At 36.4% G+C, this 5527-nt stretch overlaps 1 long non-coding RNA gene across 1 annotated transcript; it reads right to left on the bottom strand.

The window, feature by feature from the left end:
* Positions 1–502: 502 nt before the first annotated feature.
* On the bottom strand, positions 503–3801 carry LOC110778524 (uncharacterized). The gene is made up of 2 exons (XR_002530866.2): positions 3219–3801; positions 503–936 (listed from the first exon to the last, which is right to left on the bottom strand). It is a non-coding gene; the product is annotated as an uncharacterized lncRNA (long non-coding RNA).
* Between the last annotated feature and the right edge of the window lie 1726 nt (positions 3802–5527).

A 5527-nucleotide genomic window follows, 5' to 3' on the forward strand; every position in this document is an offset into this window, starting at 1 on the left:
ATTACAAGATTTGAACGAGATACTCCGTAGGTATTGGCAAGCCAACTAGTCTAAGAGCACGTACATTGGTTGGCTCTTCAAAAGAGCTTTTGGAGGGCTCTCCACTCTCTCTCTACCATTATCTCTCTATAAGATACACTCAAGAATTCATTCCTAAAAATACCCAACATTGGTTGGTTCCTCAAATGAGCTCTCCAATATTTTTTTTACCATTTGGTGGTCCCATGTCAATTTTTCATTTATTTTATATATATCAAACAATGTTAATATTTATTGGTAATAACTAATAAGTTAAGTAATTATGATAGAAAATTTTAGGTTACTGCAATATTAACAATAACTAGTCGTCTGACCCGTGCAAGGCACGGGCTAGCCTTAGGATTGTGGATATCTTTATTTGTGTGTTATTATTTTTTTTTTTAATATTTTGGTGGTTGGTGAGTGTTTGTTTTTAGGTTTGTTTGTTTTGCATCTACGTTTAAATGCTGAAAGTACTGAGAGAAGCAACAAATGTAACTGGTTTCTTTACTTGCTAAAACCAATAGAATTTCCAATTGGTTTTGTTAATTGGTGAAGTGAAAATGTCCACTTAGTTTATGCAACTTAGACCCATCATCAACATTTGATGAGCTCACGGTTACACAATAATATCATTCATAGTAGTAGACACCATGATTAACTTTTCTCTTACCAGTAAACTTAAAAGGGCAAAACAAATAACAAAACCCAGAAATTTGCATCTCTTAACACGGTTTTAAAACATAAAATAGTATGGAGTAGTATCCCCTTTAAAAGAAGAACTCATGCAATGCGTAGGAGCATATGAAGTTTGCTCATCTTTAAGGAGTTTGTTCCGTCGTCCGTTAGCTGGATTGAGTCTTGTTTTGTAGTGGGGTTGTGCTTGTTGTAGGTATCTCATCTATTGTTGTGATGGTCCTGTTGTATTTTCATAACATATTAGTATAACATTTTTATAAACACTACATGTGTAATAAGGATTATATATTTGTTTTTTTTAATGTGTATTTAATGAATACCTACTTTCAATATTATTAGGCTGAACTTCATCAAGATCTCAATTTCAACAAATTTCAATATCAAAACATCCTATTCCATATAAACCACCAAGTAAAAGGAGCACAATCTGCTAAATGCTTTGAAGTGATGATCTTACAATGTCAATACTAAGAGGGAAACCTACATAGAAGTGATGCAACCTACGTAGAAGTGATGATCTTACAATGTCACTGGATCGTATACTCTGTAGCTGCAACCTACGTAGAAGTGATGATCTTACAATGTCAATACTAAGAGGGCCCTTCATCATATTACTCAAATTCAAGATGCAGAATACACAGTTCTATTCAAACATGCAGCCCAAATTTATCACCGATTCAACATCAGTTACAGACGCAACAACATAAATCAACTCATCTTCCGAATTTCTGCATCTACAGAATTTCCCGATATCATTGAACAAAAAAAAGAGACAGAAGCTATAAGGTTAAACTCTTGCAAATTGCAAAACCCGAAAATCTAACAGAGAAAATCTGAATTGAAGCTTAAAAAATTTACAAACCATAAACCTATACAAACAACAACTTGGTTCAAACTCACACAAATTGCAAACCCTAAAACCTAAACTTAGGAAAACAACCTATCAAAATTTAATCAAAATAGTCTATGGTTATGAGATTAACTACTGCTAACCAAATAGATGGAAACAAATGGGAAGGGAGACTTATTGACAATAAACTCAAAAATAGTCCATATTACTCTATTCTTTTCCTATTCTTCAAACACTGGCCTCACATACAAGAAGCTGGACAAAACACCTGGTCTATTTCGCAGTTCAAATCTCATACAGACATATAGACATTCAGACTTAATAGTTATATGAAAAATCATCCCTTCTATTCTCTTTTTTACAGGGTATCATTGCTGCTACTCCTTCCATTACAACCCATATATTCCTGTTTTCCATATAATTCTTCCACGGTTCCTTTTTTCCGTTGAGCAAAGGGGGCTTTGTATTCTGTTTTGTACACTAAAAAAGAATTTATCACCTACAAATTAAACAACTCAGAACATAATATCCACAACAAAACATGTTAAGGGGAAACTATGAATTATGCTATTTCTGACTTGATGAAAGAACCCATCGACACAATGGCCAACAAACCAAAACATGGGCAGGCATTAGAGAGCCAAAACATCAAAGCTAAAAGCTACCAAATCATGCACACAGACTACTCCAACAGACACACAAGAACCAAGAATGCGATTAATTCCAACCTAAACCAATGCCCCAATTCTAAGAAAGAACGCAAACGAAAAACATGTAACATAACACCATATACTACCCATATCAACTCACACATTTTACCACCAAACAACGGCACTCAAACACAATATATAACTCATGATTCAATCAGAGGATTAAGATAGTAAATGCGAAATAATTTTCATGCTTATTTTAGTGTTTTTCAAAACTCAATCTTCTCAAATTGAAGAACAAAACCAGAAGATTGAAGATTAAGTGTTTAATTCCTAAAATCGAAAAACATAAACTATGAATTCGATTCTAATGCGGCTCTAATCTAAGCCCAATCGCTGCCATTCTACTCGCCTGTACGCTGCTGCTGCTATTCATGTTGTATGCTTGACCAGCCAACAAAACTGCAGAACGCAGGTAGAAAGAAAACGAAGAAGAAAACAAAATCTGCAATAAACAAAAACTAAATTCTCGCTACCAAAAGTCGTTTTTAATTTCTCTAATCTATCCTAATCCCTGCGCTATTCTACATTCCCTCTAATCGCTGATGCCAGTCTCCTTTTATCCTAACGTTGCTCGCTGCTTTGCGAACAGAACCCAGCCCCACTCGCAACACAGGAATCAACAGAAATAGGGGTTGCTCGTTCATTTATTGAATTTATGGTTTTGTTAAAGTCACCCTACAAAAATAATTTGGAAATCCATTTATTGTCGTCCTCGAACTAACTAATCATCAACACGACAATACCACCAAATTAAAAAGCGCACAATTTACTCATCCATCCTTCAATCTACCACTTTCATATCAACAAAATACAACAACATATAAACAGATCAATTTGAAACCTGAAAACTGAAATCTATACCTACTAACAAAAATACAAAAATTCAAAATTGTAAATTAAACCAATTTTAAACCGGCATTAAAAAAAAAGAAACATACCTGTATGGTTGTACGTAGCTCTTGGTCATATCATTACTCATGGAAAACCTAACAGTATTAAATAGAGTTAGGATTGAATTAAGAGATGAGAGATGGAATGTCAATGACTGTGCAAACAACCCGTAACCAACATGATTTAAGAAATTGTTAATGTTTTTGGGGGAAATTAATTTGTGAATGAAGGCAATTAAAGTTAGGGAGAAGATGATCGGATCGAATTAAAGGTGATTTCGGAGTTTGATTCTGATTCGAGGTCGAATTGAAGCTTTTGCGAGTGTGTTTGCGATGATGGGATCGAATTGAAGCTGGAATTAAAGAACATAGATATTCAATGCTCGTAAATTTCAAGGTAGACGTCGTCAATTTGGAATTAATGATGAACAATGGCTAGGAGATGAAACGGAGATGACAGTAATGGAGAGGATGAAAGGGCGTGGTAAACATAGCTTCGAGTTGGGCTGGGTTTTGGCTGTTTTTCCTTTTTGTTTCCTTCTTATCCTGCGTGTTTGGACTGATATGGTGAGCCACGTGGAATTGGTTTTTGTTTTTGGAAGTAGCCACGTGGCATTGTAATGTTGGTGGTTGTGTTTTTTAAATACTAGGTATCGATTAGATTTCATTTTCAACCAATGGGTTAAAAAGAAGAAGACAAAATAATTTTAGTTGCAAATAAATAGCCCAATATTAGGCTTGTTAAATAGGGAAGGAAAAAAGAAAAGGTAACCATTGTTGTAGATTTTCCGTAAAAAAATATTAAACATATTAGTTTTTCATTTTATTGAATCATAAATATTAAATGTAAAAAAGTTACTACTTAATTGTATTTTTACCCAAAGCTACTATCTACTTTTAAAAAAGTTACTCCTCAATTTTCAACAAGAACCAACTCTTGGAGGGCTCTTGGGCAAGAGCTATCTTGAAGTAGCTCTCCATGAAGAGCTACTCAAGAGCCCCTCAAGAACCACTCAAGAGCCCCAATGTTGGCCAAGAGCTAGTTCTTGGTGGAGAGCTACTTGGAGAGCTACTTGGAGAGCCACTCCAAGAGCCCCAATGTACATGCTCTAAGACCATGTCTATCCTTGTCACCAAACAGTCAAACACACACCACATCACCAAAGGCATGAGCGGTTTTGTCTTCATCTTAGGGCCTCTTTGGTATCCCTTGAAAAAGAAGGGGATTTTTATTCGACGCCCTGTTCCGTTAATAACGCCTTAATTTATTACGTGAAAATACGATTCTACCCTTTAAAATCAAATTCACCCCCTCCCTCATCACCCTTCTCCTTCTCTGCTCTTTCCCTCCCTCCCTCCCTCCCTTCATCCTGACGGCAGCCCTAGGATTTGCGCCGCCACCATCTCAGCCGAACTCCGGCCGGGTTTGTTCACCCGTATTTTCGCCGCCCATCTTTGTGTCTCGTTCATTTGTTCTGTGTTTTTGTCGAGCAAACCCGACCGGAGATGCCTCAAAAAACCTTCCTCTTGCTCACACCATAGCGCCGGAGCAAGCCCATATCGCAGGATTTACAGGCCCCTCTCGCCGGCGCTGCGCGACCCGATCCTTACTGCAATCGCCTCTCGCCGGAGCTGCCCTGTTTTGCGGGGGCGTTTGAAGAATATTCCAACCCCTGTTTCGCCGCCCATGACTCTGGTTGTCGCCGGTGAAGGTGTCAACGTCAATGGCTCCAAAGAAGAGACCTATATCGACGCCGTTGTCTCCTCCATTACCCCCGGCGCTTAAGGTAATTGATTTTTTTTTTAAATTTAATTGAATCGGTGGCGCACAAGATTTGCGCGCCCAGCCATGTCCGTCGCGCACAGCCTGTGCGTCGGTGACATGGGGGTCGTGCAGATCTGGTGCACCACCCCATGTCACCAGCGCACAGGCTGTGCGCGGCGGATATGGCTGGGCACGCAAATGGTGTGCGCGGGCGGGGAAGAAGCAGTTTGAAATTTAATTTTTTTTAATTATTATTGTTGTACTATTTCTGTTGTTTAATTTAATTTTTATTATTATCGATTTTATTTGTTTTGTTTGTATTATTTAATTTTATGTTTTAATTTAGATTATTCAATATAATATTTTAGTTGATTATAATTTATTATGTTAACCGAAAAACCGAATATAATCCACATTATTATATTTTAACGGAAAAAATTTATAAATGTTAGGGAATATTATTAATTTATAAATGTTAGGAATTATTATTAAATTATTATATACATCATAGTTTATATAAATAAAAATATAGTTTATAAAATGAAAATGTATTATAAAATTATTAGCGTTAAAAATATATATACATCATAGT

This window comes from Spinacia oleracea, chromosome 3, assembly GCF_020520425.1.
Source record: "Spinacia oleracea cultivar Varoflay chromosome 3, BTI_SOV_V1, whole genome shotgun sequence".
Lineage (NCBI taxonomy): Eukaryota > Viridiplantae > Streptophyta > Magnoliopsida > Caryophyllales > Amaranthaceae > Spinacia > Spinacia oleracea.